This window comes from Ranitomeya imitator, chromosome 3 (assembly GCF_032444005.1).
Source record: "Ranitomeya imitator isolate aRanImi1 chromosome 3, aRanImi1.pri, whole genome shotgun sequence".
NCBI classification, from domain to species: Eukaryota; Metazoa; Chordata; class Amphibia; order Anura; family Dendrobatidae; genus Ranitomeya; species Ranitomeya imitator.
The window spans coordinates 41,736,520-41,753,157 of NC_091284.1; positions in this window are offsets into that span (position 1 = coordinate 41,736,520).

The following is a 16,638-nucleotide window of genomic DNA, read 5'->3' on the forward strand; positions in this document are numbered from 1 at the left end:
AACGCAAAATGGGAAATCTAAGCTCTGCAGTCAAACTGAGCATTTCTTCTCTGGGGGCTTGTGCTTTTTCTCTTCCAGACACTGCTAGTTTCAGGATTGTGATTTTTCAGCATCTTGGAGGGAAGTGTGTAAACGTATGCATCCATAGAAAAACTGTGAAGAAAGAAACACCTAGTTTAACTACAGGCAGAGATTTCACATATTGTGCTTTAAATGCAACAAATGTGAATATCTCTGCAATAGAGCGACACAGCACAAAATGAAAAAGAGCGGCAGAATCAGGGGGGCTTAGGGATTTTTACAAAACTATTTAACTAAATATTTGATTAAGTGACCGGTTTTCTTAGAACTACAGATGCTGTGGTGCAACCAGCTGGTGGCCTCATCTGCAGAACTCAAAGGCGGTGTGAGACTGTGTAAGACTTTGCTCTCGTTCAGAACAGTATTAGCAAAAAGGCAAGAGGCATATCTTTTTTTATTTCTTCGTCCATGTCAGGAAAATATGGATTATCTTCCATTGTCCTGGGCATACAACTAGAACTGGCTTACTGCTCCTCACACCATTTGGTCGCTGTGGGGGCCAGCAGCCCCCTCTCTCTCCGTCATTGTGGATTTCCACTCCCCCTTCCTTTGGACAAAACGTCATTCTGGAGTGTGAGCTTATGGCTTGCTAGCAGAGTTGAATGTGTTTTCCCATTGAAAATCCCTTTGTCTGATAGGCTTAATACTCAAAGTCAAACTCAATAACACACAGTAGAGTTGAGCGACCTTGACCTTTTTAGAGTCGAGCCGGGTTTCGCGAAACCCGACTATCTCAAAAGTCGGGTCGAGTGAAATCGGCCGATTATGACGTAAAGTCGGGATCGACCGAAACACGAAACCCAATGCAAGTCAATGGGGCAGCATAGTCGGCAGTGAGTGGGGGCCAGGAAAACACCTAGAGTGCCCATTTTAATGTCAAAACCATCCATTCTTCTTAATGAAGCTTGTCAAGCGTAATTTACCTTATAATAATTGGAAGGCATTTGAAATTGGGGGTCATTTGGCTAAAGTTGTGGTGGGTAGGGCTGGTTCAAGTAATTAGTGGGCCCAGGAAATCTGGACCACGTCACGGCAGTGGAGCAGGGAGAGGTAAGTATTTCAACTTTGCAAGTGCTGTGAACCTGAGCAAGCAGGGGGGGCCCACTCGTTGGCATTGGCACTGGCACAGGGCCCCTCAAAGTACAGCGGTGTGTTTGCACGGCGGGGGCGCCTTCCACCAGCAGCAACACTTTTGCGTACTATGAGAGGCCCTGTGCCAGTGACGTCGCCAACTAGTATTCCTCCCCCCACCTGATGAAGGAACCTGCACTTTCATCTGCACCTTCCTCTTTGTCCCCGTGTAAGGTGGTATGGTATGCGGGAAGAGCAACCTGACTTTCAGCAGGGTCACAATGTTGTTGTGTAGCGTGCACGGGGAATGTTGCGTTATGGGTCAATGTACCAGCAGACTCATCTATCACTGGCTGGGCAATGGGCAGGATGAGGAGGAAACACAGATATAGGCCCAAAGAATAAAGTTGGCTAAATGCAGTTCAAAATTGGTAACACAGGAATAACCAGGGGGCATTGCAGTGGAGGACAACTGGAATGAGAGGCTGACACAGAGAGTAGGCCCAAATCAGTAAGTAGTCGAAATGCAGTTCAAAATTGGCAACCGTAGTAAACAGGCGGCACAGCTTTGTTCAGTGGAGGAGAACAGCAAGGAGTGGCAGACACCGATAGTAGGCCCCAACCCAACTAGTAGGCCAAATGCAGACTAACATTAACAACTACTTAACGAGCGCCTGAAAACGGAATTTCAGGACAGGAAACCAGGAGAACAGCAAGGAGCGGCAGACACTGTTAGTAGGCCCCAAACCAACTAGTACGCCAAATGCAGTTGTTCCATTTAACCACAATTTAACGAGAGCCTGAAGATAGAAGCTCAGGAAAGGCAACCTGGAGAACACCTTGGAGTGGAACACACCATCTCTCTCCACCCCATACCCATTTTGTAGGCCTAATGCAGTGTAGTTTTCTACAACTACTAAACGAGAGTCGGAAGACCGAAGCAATGGCAAGGAAACCTGGGGAACACCTTGGAGTGTAACACACCATCTCTCTCCACCCGATACCCATTTTGTAGGCCTAATGCAGTGTAGTTTTCTACAACTGCTAAACGAGAGTCGGAAGATCGAAGCAATGGCGAGGAAACCTGGAGAACACCTTGGAGTGTAACACACCATCTCTCTTCACCCCATAGCCAATTTGGAGGCCTAATGCAGTGTAGTTTCCAACAACTACTAAACGAGAGCATTAAGATCGAAGCTCTGGAAAGGCAACCTGGAGAACACCTTGGAGTGTAACACACCATCTCTCTCCACCCGATACCCATTTTGTAGGCCTAATGCAGTGTAGTTTTCTACAACTACTGAACGAGAGTCGGAAGACCGAAGCAATGGCAAGGAAACCTGGGGAACACCTTGGAGTGTAACACACCATCTCTCTCCACCCGATACCCATTTTGTAGGCCTAATGCAGTGTAGTTTTCTACAACTACTAAACGAGAGTCGGAAGACCGAAGCAATGGCAAGGAAACCTGGGGAACACCTTGGAGTGTAACACACCATCTCTCTCCACCCGATACCCATTTTGTAGGCCTAATGCAGTGTAGTTTTCTACAACTACTAAACGAGAGTCTGAAGACCGAAGCAATGGCAAGGAAACCTGGGAACACCTTGGAGTGTAACACACCATCTCTCTCCACCCGATACCCATTTTGTAGGCCTAATGCAGTGTAGTTTTCTACAACTACTAAACGAGAGTCGGAAGACCGAAGCAATGGCAAGGAAACCTGGGGAACACCTTGGAGTGTAACACACCATCTCTCTCCACCCGATACCCATTTTGTAGGCCTAATGCAGTGTAGTTTTGTACAACTACTAAACGAGAGTCGGAAGACCGAAGCAATGGCAAGGAAACCTGGGGAACACCTTGGAGTGTAACACACCATCTCTCTCCACCCCATAGCCAATTTGGAGACCTAATGCAGTGTAGTTTCCAACAACTACTAAACGAGAGCATTAAGATCGAAGCTCTGGAAAGGCAGCCTGGAGAACACCTTGGAGTGTAACACACCATCTCTCTCCACCCGATACCCATTTTGTAGGCCTAATGCAGTGTAGTTTTCTACAACTACTGAACGAGAGTCGGAAGACCGAAGCAATGGCAAGGAAACCTGGGGAACACCTTGGAGTGTAACACACCATCTCTCTCCACCCGATACCCATTTTGTAGGCCTAATGCAGTGTAGTTTTCTACAACTACTAAACGAGAGTCGGAAGATCGAAGCAATGGCGAGGAAACCTGGAGAACACCTTGGAGTGTAACACACCATCTCTCTCCACCCCATAGCCAATTTGGAGGCCTAATGCAGTGTAGTTTCCAACAACTACTAAACGAGAGCATTAAGATCGAAGCTCTGGAAAGGCAACCTGGAGAACACCTTGGAGTGTAACACACCATCTCTCTCCACCCGATACCCATTTTGTAGGCCTAATGCAGTGTAGTTTTCTACAACTACTGAACGAGAGTCGGAAGACCGAAGCAATGGCAAGGAAACCTGGGGAACACCTTGGAGTGTAACACACCATCTCTCTCCACCCGATACCCATTTTGTAGGCCTAATGCAGTGTAGTTTTCTACAACTACTAAACGAGAGTCGGAAGACCGAAGCAATGGCAAGGAAACCTGGGGAACACCTTGGAGTGTAACACACCATCTCTCTCCACCCGATACCCATTTTGTAGGCCTAATGCAGTGTAGTTTTCTACAACTACTAAATGAGAGTCGGAAGACCGAAGCAATGGCAAGGAAAGCTGGGGAACACCTTGGAGTGTAACACACCATCTCTCTCCACCCGATACCCATTTTGTAGGCCTAATGCAGTGTAGTTTTGTACAACTACTAAACGAGAGTCGGAAGACCGAAGCAATGGCAAGGAAACCTGGGGAACACCTTGGAGTGTAACACACCATCTCTCTCCACCCCATAGCCAATTTGGAGGCCTAATGCAGTGTAGTTTCCAACAACTACTAAACGAGAGCATTAAGATCGAAGCTCTGGAAAGGCAACCTGGAGAACACCTTGGAGTGTAACACACCATCTCTCTCCACCCGATACCCATTTTGTAGACCTAATGCAGTGTAGTTTTCTACAACTACTAAACGAGAGTCGGAAGACCGAAGCAATGGCAAGGAAACCTGGGGAACACCTTGGAGTGTAACACACCATCTCTCTCCACCCGATACCCATTTTGTAGACCTAATGCAGTGTAGTTTTCTACAACTACTAAACGAGAGTCTGAAGACCGAAGCAATGGCAAGGAAACCTGGGAACACCTTGGAGTGTAACACACCATCTCTCTCCACCCGATACCCATTTTGTAGGCCTAATGCAGTGTAGTTTTCTACAACTACTAAACGAGAGTCGGAAGACCGAAGCAATGGCAAGGAAACCTGGGGAACACCTTGGAGTGTAACACACCATCTCTCTCCACCCGATACCCATTTTGTAGGCCTAATGCAGTGTAGTTTTCTACAACTACTAAACGAGAGTCTGAAGACCGAAGCAATGGCAAGGAAACCTGGGAACACCTTGGAGTGTAACACACCATCTCTCTCCACCCGATACCCATTTTGTAGGCCTAATGCGTTGTAGTTTTCTACAACTACTAAACGAGAGTCGGAAGACCGAAGCAATGGCAAGGAAACCTGGGGAACACCTTGGAGAGTAACACACCATCTCTCTCCACCTCATACCCAATTTGTAGGCCTAATGCAGCCTACTTTCCGACAACTACTAAACGAGAGCATGAAGATCGAAGCTCAGGAAAGGCAACCTGGGGAACACCTTGGAGTGTAACACACCCTCTCTCTACACCACGGAAGGGCTGATTCTTAGGAAGGAAGGCTGTCGGAAAGAAGCAGGGCGCGTCCGAGGGTGATTATATTCTTATTAGGTATATACTCACCCTCGGACGCGCCCTGCTTCTTTATTTGTAATGAATGTTTATTTGCAATGTGGTTTTGACTTACTCTATTTTTTTGGTAAATAATGATTTTATTATTTTCATTGTTTTGCATCTTCTTGGCAATAATATAAAGAAGACGCGACAGGACAACACTCGGTGGATGCCATATCTGTGTTTTAAATTGAAAAAAACTTTCAGTTAACTACTTGCAGGAGAAAGTTATTGTAGCTGGTGGCCATTTTTAGTACTGTACCAGATTTTTGTTGTATGTGTTTGTTTTTAATGTTAAAATGTCTGCATTTGATATCTCTCCAGTATTTTCTTTTTTATAAGCAAAATACTTATTTTTATATTTTCTGATGTTGGTTCAAGGGGTACACGGGCAGCAGTAGACAGGTCAGTGGAGGCCTAGTGGAAGGAGGGACCGCAGACAGGCTTCGAAGGCCTAACATAATAAATTGGGCTGGCTGTAGGCAATTTAAAATTTGTTCCAGGGGAACACGGGCAGCAGTGGCCTGGTCTGTGTAGTAGTAGTGGAAAGAACGGGCCGCAGACAGGCTTCGAAGGCCTAACATAACAAAAATTGGGATGTAGGCAATTTACAATTGGTTCCAGGGGAACACGGACAGCAGTAGACAGGTCAGTGGAGGCCTAGTGGAAGGAGGGACCGCAGACAGGCTTCGAAGGCCTAACATAATAAATTGGGCTTGCTGTCGGCAATTTTAAATTGGTTCCAGGGTAACACGGGCGGCAGTAGCCAGGTCAGTGTAGTAGTAGTGGAAAGAACGGGCCGCAGACAGGCTTCGAAGGCCTAACATAACAAAAATTGGGCTGTAGGCAATTTAAAATTGGTTCCAGGGGAACACGGGCAGCAGTAGACAGGTCAGTGGAGGCCTAGTGGAAGGAGGGACCGCAGACAGGCTTCGAAGCCCTAACATAATAAATTGGGCTGGCTGTAGGCAATTTAAAATTGGTTCCAGGGGAACACGGGCAGCAGTAGACAGGTCAGTGGAGGCCTAGTGGAAGGAGGGACCGCAGACAGGCTTCGAAGGCCTAACATAATAAATTGGGCTGGCTGTAGGCAATTTAAAATTGGTTCCAGGGGAACACGGGCAGCAGTGGCCTGGTCAGTGTAGTAGTGGAAAGAACGGGCCGCAGACAGGCTTCGAAGGCCTAACATAACAAATATTTGGCTGTAGGCAATTTAAAATTGGTTCCAGGGGAACACGGGCAGCAGTAGACAGGTCAGTGGAGGCCTAGTGGAAGGAGTGACCGCAGACAGGCTTCGAAGGCCTAACATAAGAAAAATGTCAATACAATGGTATTGACAGTGCCAGGCATTGAAGGATGTCAGCGCATAGACTAAACATTGGTGGAGCTGTGAGAGAAAATTTTGCAAGTGGTAGAGCACTGTTTGAGCTGGGGGGGGGGGACTGTCTTGTGGCCGGCGGTACAGGCCCAGGGCCCCTCATATTACAACGGTGTGTCTGACGTTGGGTGCGCACCACCACCACCAGACACTTTATTGTACTATGAGGGACCTAGTGGCAGTGCCGTCGACCAAAAGCGGGCACACCCACCTCCTCAGGCAAACAGTACTCTCACGGGTGCTGGCGCCAAGTGGCGATACCACGGCCCCGTGTGGGGACTTTGGCCATTTAGGGAGGTGTTAACATGTCGGATGCTGGACAATCAGGTGCTGCAAATTACGAGATTGGAAAAGTCGTTCAGAATAGTCCACAGGCAAGACCTTTACATAGGAAAGCTAGGTGTCAGCCGGGCAAGGTGGGGCAAAAGATTTCGAAATCCAGTTGTGGTTCATTTTAATGAAGGTTAGATCATCTACATTTTGGGTAGCCAGACGAGTCCTTTTTTCTGTTAGTATTGAACCTGCAGCACTGAATACTCTTTCTGATAGGACACTAGCTGCCGGGCAAGCAAGCTCCTGCAATGCATATTCTGCCAATTCTGGCCAGGTGTCTAATTTTGATGCCCAGTAATCAAATGGGAATGACGGTTGAGGGAGAACGTCGATAAGGGATGAAAAATAGTTAGTAACCATACTGGACAAATGTTGTCTCCTGTCACTTTAAATTGATGCTGCAGTACCTGTCCTGTCTGCGGTCATAGCAAAATCACTCCACAACCTGGTCAGAAAACCCCTCTGGCCAACGCCACTTCTGATTTCTGCCCCTCTAACACCTCTGGTCTGCTGGCCCCTGCAGCTCGTGTTAGAACGATCACGGGCGCTGTGTGCAGGGAATGCCAGAAGCAAACGGTCAACAAGAGTTGATTGTTTGGTTGCTAATATTAGTTCCAAGTTCTCATGTGGCATTATATTTTGCAATTTGCTTTTATAGCGAGGATCAAGGAGGCAGGCCAACCAGTAATCGTCATCGTTCATCATTTTTGTTATGCGTGTGTCCCTTTTGAGGATACGTAAGGCATAATCCGCCATGTGGCCCAAAGTTCCAGTTCTCAAATCTGTGGTTGTGCTTGGTTGAGGGGCAGTTTCAGGCAAATCCACGTCACTTGTGTCCCTCCAAAAACCAGAACCCGGCCTTGCCGCGCCAACAATTTCCACTGGCCCCGGAAAAGCTTCCTCATTAAAAATATAATCATCCCCATCATCCTCCTCGTCCTCCTCCTCCTGTTCGCCCGCTACCTCGTCCTGTACACTGCCCTGGCCAGACAATGGCTGACTGTCATCAAGGCTTTCCTCTTCCTCAGCTGCAGACGCCTGATCCTTTATGTGCGTCAAACTTTGCATCAGCAGACGCATTAGGGGGATGCTCATGCTTATTATGGCGTTGTCTGCACTAACCAGCCGTGTGCATTCCTCAAAACACTGAAGGACTTGACACATGTCTTGAATCTTCGACCACTGCACACCTGACAACTCCATGTCTGCCATCCTACTGCCTGCCCGTGTATGTGTATCCTCCCACAAAAACATAACAGCCCGCCTCTGTTCACACAGTCTCTGAAGCATGTGCAGTGTTGAGTTCCACCTTGTTGCAACGTCTATGATTAGGCGATGCTGGGGAAGGTTCAAAGAACGCTGATAGGTCTGCATACGGCTGGAGTGTACGGGCGAACGGCGGATATGTGAGCAAAGTCCACGCACTTTGAGGAGCAGGTCGGATAACCCCGGATAACTTTTCAGGAAGCACTGCACCACCAGGTTTAAGGTGTGAGCCAGGCAAGGAATGTGTTTCAGTTGGGAAAGGGAGATGGCAGCCATGAAATTCCTTCCGTTATCACTCACTACCTTGCCTGCCTCAAGATCTACAGTGCCCAGCCACGACTGCGTTTCTTTCTGCAAGAACTCGGACAGAACTTCCGCGGTGTGTCTGTTGTCGCCCAAACACTTCATAGCCAATACAGCCTGCTGACGTTTGCCAGTAGCTGCCCCATAATGGGAGACCTGGTGTGCAACAGTGGCAGCTGCGGATGGAGTGGTTGTGCGACTGTGGTCTGTGGACGAGGTCTTGCTTCTGCAGGAGGACGAGGAGGAGGAGGAGGGGGTGCGAACGGCTACAGCCAACTGTTTCCTAGACCGTGGGCTAGGCAGAACTGTCCCAAACTTGCTGTCCCCTGTGGACCCTGCATCCACCACATTTACCCAGTGTGCCGTGATGGACACGTAACGTCCCTGGCCATGCCTACTGGTCCATGCATCTGTTGTCAGGTGCACCTTTGTGCTCACAGATTGCCTGAGTGCATGGACGATGCGCTCTTTAACATGCTGGTGGAGGGCTGGGATGGCTTTTCTGGAAAAAAAGCGTCGACTGGGTAGCTCATAGCGTGGTACAGCGTAGTCCATCAGGGCTTTGAAAGCTTCGCTTTCAACTAACCGGTAGGGCATCATCTCTAACGAGATTAGTCTACCTATGTGGGCGTTCAAACCCTGTGTACGCGGATGCGAGGCTAAGTACTTCCTTTTTCTAACCATAGTCTCATGTAGGGTGAGCTGGACTGGAGAGCTGGAGATCGTGGAACTAGCGGGGGTGCCGGTGGACATGGCAGACTGAGAGACGGTGGGAGATGGTATTGTTGCCGCCGGTGCCCTAGATGCAGTGTTTCCTACTACGAAACTGGTGATTCCCTGACCCTGACTGCTTTGGCCTGGCAAAGAAACCTGCACAGATACTGCAGGTGGTGCAGAAAATGGTGACCCTACACTGCCGGAAGGGATGTTGCGTTGATGACTAGCTTCATTGGCCGAGGGTGCTACAACCTTAAGGGACATTTGGTAGTTAGTCCAAGCTTGCAAATGCATGGTGGTTAAATGTCTATGCATGCAACTTGTATTGAGACTTTTCAGATTCTGCCCTCTGCTTAAGGTAGTTGAACATTTTTGACAGATGACTTTGCGCTGATCAATTGGATGTTGTTTAAAAAAATGCCAGACTGCACTCTTTCTAGCATCGGATACCTTTTCAGGCATTGCAGACTGAGCTTTAACCGGATGGCCACGCTGTCCTCCAACAGGTTTTGACTTTGCCACGCGTTTTGGGCAAGATACGGGCCCGGCAGATGGAACCTGTTGCGATGTTGATGCCTGCTGCGGCCCCTCCTCCTCCGCTTCAGAACTGCTGCCGCCTGCACCCTGTTCCCCCAATGGCTGCCAATCGGGGTCAAGAACTGGGTCATCTATTACCTCTTCTTGTAGCTCGTGTGCAACTTCGTCTGTGTCACCGTGTCGGTCGGTGGTATAGCGTTCGTGATGGGGCAACATAGTCTCATCAGGGTCTGATTCTTGATCAGCACCCTGCGAGGGCAATGTTGTGGTCTGAGTCAAAGGACCAGCATAGTAGTCTGGCTGTGGCTGTGCATCAGTGCACTCCATGTCAGATTCAACTTGTAATGGGCATGGACTGTTAACTGCTTCACTTTCTAAGCCAGGGACGGTATGTGTAAAGAGCTCCATGGAGTAACCCGTTGTGTCGCCTGCTGCATTCTTCTCTGTTGTTGTTTTTGCTGAAGAGGACAAGGAAGCGACTTGTCCCTGACCGTGAACATCCACTAACGACGCGCTGCTTTTACTTTTACCAGTTTCACGAGAGGAGGCAAAAGAGCTAGAGGCTGAGTCAGCAAGATAAGCCAAAACTTGCTCTTGCTGCTCCGGCTTTAAAAGCGGTTTTCCTACTCCCAGAAAAGGGAGCGTTCGAGGCCTTGTGTAGCCAGACGACGAACCTGGCTCCACAGCTCCAGACTCAGGTGCAATATTTTTTTTCCCACGACCACCTGATGCTCCACCACTACCACTACCCTCATTACCAGCTGACAATGAACGCCCCCGGCCACGACCTCTTCCACCAGACTTCCTCATTGTTTTAAAAACGTTACCAAACTAACGGTATTTGTTGCTGTCACACAACTTACACGGTGAGCTATAACTTCAGTATGAATTAGCTACCCCTTTACAGGTGGGTGAGACCACAACGAAAATCAGGCACAATGTTACACACTCTGTTGTTGGTGGCAACAAATGAGAGAGATGCCACACACGCAGGACTGTCACTGAAGCGCAAATGTAAATATTAATCTCCCACTGATTTGTTTTTTTTTTTTTTAAAAGGGAGACTTTAGAAAAAAAAAATAATAAAAAAAAATGATTTTTTAAGGAAGAATTTATAAACCAAATAAAATGAAATGATTGTTTCAGGGAGAATTTAGAAAACAAATAAATAAAAAAAAAAATAGGCTTTCTATGGCCCACTGAGTGAGAGAGGATGCACACAGGAGTCAGGAGTGGCACACAAGCCCAGAGGCCATTATTTATCTCCCACTGATTGAGTTAGTGATTTTTTCAGGTAGATTTTGGAACCCAAATCAAGCAAAAAAATAAATAGGCTTTCTATGGCCCACAATTGGAGAGAGAGAGAGAGATGGCACACCCAGGAGTCAAGACTGGCACACAAGCAGAAAGGGCAATATTAATCTCCCACTGATTTGATTTTTTTTTTTTTTCAGGGAGACTTTAGAAAAAAAAATACAAAAAAATGAATTTTTCAGGAAGAATTTAGAAACCAAATAAAATGAAATGATTGTTTCAGGGAGAATTTAGAAAACAAATTAAAAAAAATAGGCTTTCTATGGCCCACTGAGTGAGAGAGGACGCACACAGAAGTCAGGAGTGGCACACAAGCCCAGAGGCCAATATTTATCTCCCACTGATTGATTTAGTGATTTTTTCAGGTAGATTTTGGAACCCAAATCAAGCAAAAAAATTAATAGGCTTTCTATGGCCCACAATTGGAGAGAGAGAGATGGCACACCCAGGAGTCAAGACTGGCACACAAGCAGAAAGGGCAATATTAATCTCCCACTGATTTGATTTTTTTTCTTTTTTTTCAGGGAGACTTTAGAAAAAAAAATACAAAAAAAATGATTTTTTCAGGAATAATTTAGAAACCAAATAAAATAAAATGATTTTTTCAGGGAGAATTTAGAAAACAAATAAAACAAAAAATAGGCTTTCTAGGGCCCACTGAGTGAGAGATGACGCACACAGGAGTCAGGAGTGGCACACAAGCCCAGAGGCCAATATTTATCTCCCAGTGATTGAGTTAGTGATTTTTTCAGGTAGATTTTGGAACCCAAATCAAGCAAAAAAATAAATAGGCTTTCTATGGCCCACAATTGGAGAGAGAGAGAGAGATGGCACACCCAGGAGTCAAGACTGGCACACAAGCAGAAAGGGCAATATTAATCTCCCACTGATTTGATTTTTTTTTTTTTTTCAGGGAGACTTTAGAAAAAAAAATACAAAAAAATGAATTTTTCAGGAAGAATTTAGAAACCAAATAAAATGAAATGATTGTTTCAGGGAGAATTTAGAAAACAAATAAAAAAAAAAAATAGGCTTTCTATGGCCCACTGAGTGAGAGAGGACGCACACAGGAGTCAGGAGTGGCACACAAGCCCAGAGGCCAATATTTATCTCCCACTGATTGATTTAGTGATTTTTTCAGGTAGATTTTGGAACCCAAATCAAGCAAAAAAATTAATAGGCTTTCTATGGCCCACAATTGGAGAGAGAGAGATGGCACACCCAGGAGTCAAGACTGGCACACAAGCAGAAAGGGCAATATTAATCTCCCACTGATTTGATTTTTTTTCTTTTTATTCAGGGAGACTTTAGAAAAAAAAAAAATACAAAAAAAATGATTTTTTCAGGAATAATTTAGAAACCAAATAAAATAAAATGATTTTTTCAGGGAGAATTTAGAAAACAAATAAAACAAAAAATAGGCTTTCTAGGGCCCACTGAGTGAGAGATGACGCACACAGGAGTCAGGAGTGGCACACAAGCCCAGAGGCCAATATTTATCTCCCACTGATTGATTTAGTGATTTTTTTCAGGTAGATTTTGGAACCCAAATCAAGCAAAAAAAAAAATAGGCTTTCTATGGCCCACAATTGGAGAGAGAGAGAGAGAGAGATGGCACACCCAGGAGTCAAGACTGGCACACAAGCAGAAAGGGCAATATTAATCTCTCATTGATTTTTTTTTTTTTTTTCAGGGAGACTTTAGAAAAAAAATACAAAAAAATGAATTTTTCAGGAAGAATTTAGAAACAAAATAAAATAAAATGATTGTTTCAGGGAGAATTTAGAAAACAAATAAAAAAAAATAGGCTTTGTAGGGCCCACTGAGTGAGAGAGGACGCACACAGGAGTCAGGAGTGGCACACAAGCCCAGAGGCCAATATTTATCTCCCACTGATTGATTTATTGATTTTTTCAGGTAGAATTTAGAACCCAAATCAACCAAAAAAATAAATAGGCTTTCTATGGCCCACTATTTGTGAGAGAGATGGCACGCTCAGGACTGGCACACAAGCCCAGAGGCCAATATTAATCTCCCACTTTTTTTTTTTTTTCCAGGGAAAATTTATAAACCCAATAAAAAAAATAATAAATAGGCTTTCTATGGCCCACTATCTGAGAGAGAGAGATGGCACGCTTAGGACTGGCACACAAGCCCAAAGGCCAATATTAATCTCCCACTGATTGATTTATTGATTTTTTCAGGTAGAATTTAGAACCCAAATCAACCAAAAAAATAAATAGGCTTTCTATGGCCCACTATTTGTGAGAGAGATGGCACGCTCAGGACTGGCACACAAGCCCAGAGGCCAATATTTATCTCCCACTTTTTTTTTTTTCCAGGGAAAATTTATAAACCCAATAAAAAAAATAATAAATAGGCTTTCTATGGCCCACTATCTGAGAGAGAGAGATGGCACGCTTAGGACTGGCACACAAGCCCAAAGGCCAATATTAATCTCCCACTGATTGATTTATTGATTTTTTCAGGTAGAATTTAGAACCCAAATCAAGCAAAAAAATTAATAGGCTTTCTATGGCCCACTGAGTGAGAGATGGCACACACAGGAGTCAGGAGTGGCACACAAGCCCTGAGGCCAATATTTTTCTCCCACTGATTGATGTTGTGATTTTTTCAGGTAGATTTTGGAACCCAAATCAAGCAAAAAAATAAATAGGCTTTCTATGGCCCACTGAGTGAGAGATGGCACACACAGGAGTAAGGAGTGGCACACAAGCCCTGAGGCCAATATTTTTCTCCCACTGATTGATGTAGTGATTTTTTCAGGTAGATTTTAGAACCCAAATCAAGCAAAAAAATAAAAAGGCTTTCTATGGCCCACTGAGTGAAAGATGACACAGACAGGGATGGCACTCTAGCAGAAATGCCAATCTTAATCTCCCACAAAAAAAAAAAAAAAAAAAAAAAAAAGGAACTGTCCTTCAATTACTATCTCCCTGCAGTAATCTCAGCCAGGTATGGCAGGCAGCAATAAGGAGTGGACTGATGCACAAATTAAATAAAAAGTGTGGACAAACAAACAAGATAGCTGTGCAGAAAGGAAGGAACAAGAGGATTTGTGCTTTGAAAAAAGCAGTTGGTTTGCACAGCGGCGTACACACAGCAATGCAGCTATCAGGGAGCCTTCTAGGGCAGCCCAATGAGCTACAGCGCTGAGGAAAAAAAAAAATGTAGCTTCCACTATCCCTGCACACCGAAGGTGGTGTTGGGCAGTGGAAATCGCTACAGCACAAGCGGTTTGGTGGTTAATGGACCCTGCCTAACGCTATCCCTGCTTCTGACGAAGCGGCAGCAACCTCTCCCTAAGCTCAGATCAGCAGCAGTAACATGGCGGTCGGCGGGAACGCCCCTTTATAGCCCCTGTGACGCCGCGGACAGCAAGCCAATCACTGCAATGCCCTTCTCTAAGATGGTGGGGACCAGGACCTATGTCATCACGCTGCCCACACTCTGCGTTTACCTTCATTGGCTGAGAAATGGCGCTTTTCGCGTCATTGAAACGCGACTTTGGCGCGAAAGTCGCGTACCGCATGGCCGACCCTGCACAGGGGTCGGATCGGGTTTCATGAAACCTGACTTTGCCAAAAGTCGGCGACTTTTGAAAATGAACGACCCGTTTCGCTCAACCCTAACACACAGTAATCCTAGAAACATGAAAATCAATTTTCTTGAAACAGGGCACTTGGGGCTATGCATGGCAGCATTTTGTGGCATTTAGGGCCATCAGAATGCTGGGAAATGAATTTCTACCCACCAGCAAATCACAGACATACTGTGTTTGGACTTTAAAAAACGGTGAACAGGGGAAACAATAATGCCAATATCTTTGGCCTGTGAGCTTCCAGGCAAAAGATATGAAGAAAATGAGTTATTGGTAACTTTGCTAGCTTTGTGCACCTCCCAGAAAACAACTTTTATGTGAGGTCAGCAAAGTGGGAAGTCTTAGGTTTATGGCCGTAGCATAAAATAGGCACGTCCATTTTTGGCTATTGTTCAGAGCCAGAGAGACAGTTAAAAGACACCATGTTGGGGTGCTGAATCATTTCTTTGGGAACTCTCCTCCCCTTTATCGACACATCATAACTGTGACTGAGATTTAGTAAGTTTCGTATTTTTATCCCTTTCATTTCATAACTGTTTGTACATACTTGTATTTTGTCTCTTTTATAATATATTTGTATCTTTTACAAACACTGCCGCTTTTTTTCTGGAGTAAATTTGCAAGCTTTGTTCTTCTTGCTCTATGATCGAACCAACACGCATAATACGGAAATTCACGCTACTGGGGGTTGATTTCTGACCCGATATAGGCTTGGTATATAGGCTTGGTAACGGAGCGGGCTTGGTATATAGGCTTGGTAGCAGAGCGGGCTTATATCTAAAGAGGAACTGATGGCAGCATAGCGTTCTGGTGTTATTGGGGGATCCTGGCAGTGACAGACCAGAGGTTTATATATGTATTCTTGGCCTGGGACTGGTGATATATACAGCTTCCTCACTACAGAGTGCCCCAATAACCAGGACATGACAGGGCAGCCTCTCCGGTGAATATTTAGCCTAGGTGCAGTTCCCTGACTGGCCTGAGGGTAAGGGGGGTGCCAGAGAGCTGCAAGTTCACGACAGAATGGGAAAAGAGTTTTCATGACAGGCCACATAGCTTTATTTTTTATTTGTTTGCAGACTGAGTTGTACTTTTGAATGACCCCATTCATTTTATTATATGTACTACAAACCAGGAAAAAAAATTCCAAGTACACAGAAATTGAAATTTGTTGTTTTGGTTTTTTTATTTACCATATTTATTATTATGCTTTTGCTTATATAGCGCTATCTTATTCTGCAGAGCTTTACATACATTATCATATTGACTATATGGTAAAACTGACCTGCCAGTATGATTTTCCAGGTCAGTATGATTATGCAGATACCAAACATGCATTTTTCTTTTTTATTTAAGTGGTGAAAAAAATCAGAAGAATTTTTTTTCTTCTTTTTATAGGTTTCTGATTTTTTTCTGCCCCTTGATGGCCTTTTAGGGAGGCAGGTTCGATGTGATGTTTTTGAGTTGTGCAGCTAGGATCTTTTTAATCTGTACAGGGACCAGTTGGGTTTAGGTTTGGCGTTTTCCTGTTGTAGATCTTTTACATCTTTTTGAACAAAATATGTTAACTAAGTACCTTATGTTATTTACGTGTGGTTATTTACTTACTGCAGATTTTCCATGTGTTATGGTTATTATATGGCCTCTACACAGTATATGGAGATGTGATGCATCAGCTGCTCCATATACTGCTTATTTTTGACTGCCTTGGGACCTGCAAACAGCCGCTGATCAGTGGGGGTACCAGATGTCAGACAAAAAATTATGTAGAAAAAAAACACAAATACATAATCAAAATATCAAAGGTGCCGCTTGCATCTATTCTTTTACATACATTTGGCTGAGAAACGCTCCAAGCAAAACCCCTAAATGTGTCTTTAGACCCCTATGCACGCAGCACATGCTGTTTATTTGACATCATTTTAGTAAGTGGCGAGTCAGCACAAGGTTCTGCTGAGAGAATAGGCTAGGAGTGATGGTGTCAGGCAGCAGCTGCAAAGGAGCATCATTTTTATCTTTGCTATGATATCCTGCACCACTAATAGCGAGAGGTCCATGCTCTGTGTATGTTTGTAGTCTATAAACTTTTTTTTTTATTTAGACCAGTTGAATATCTTTCAGCAA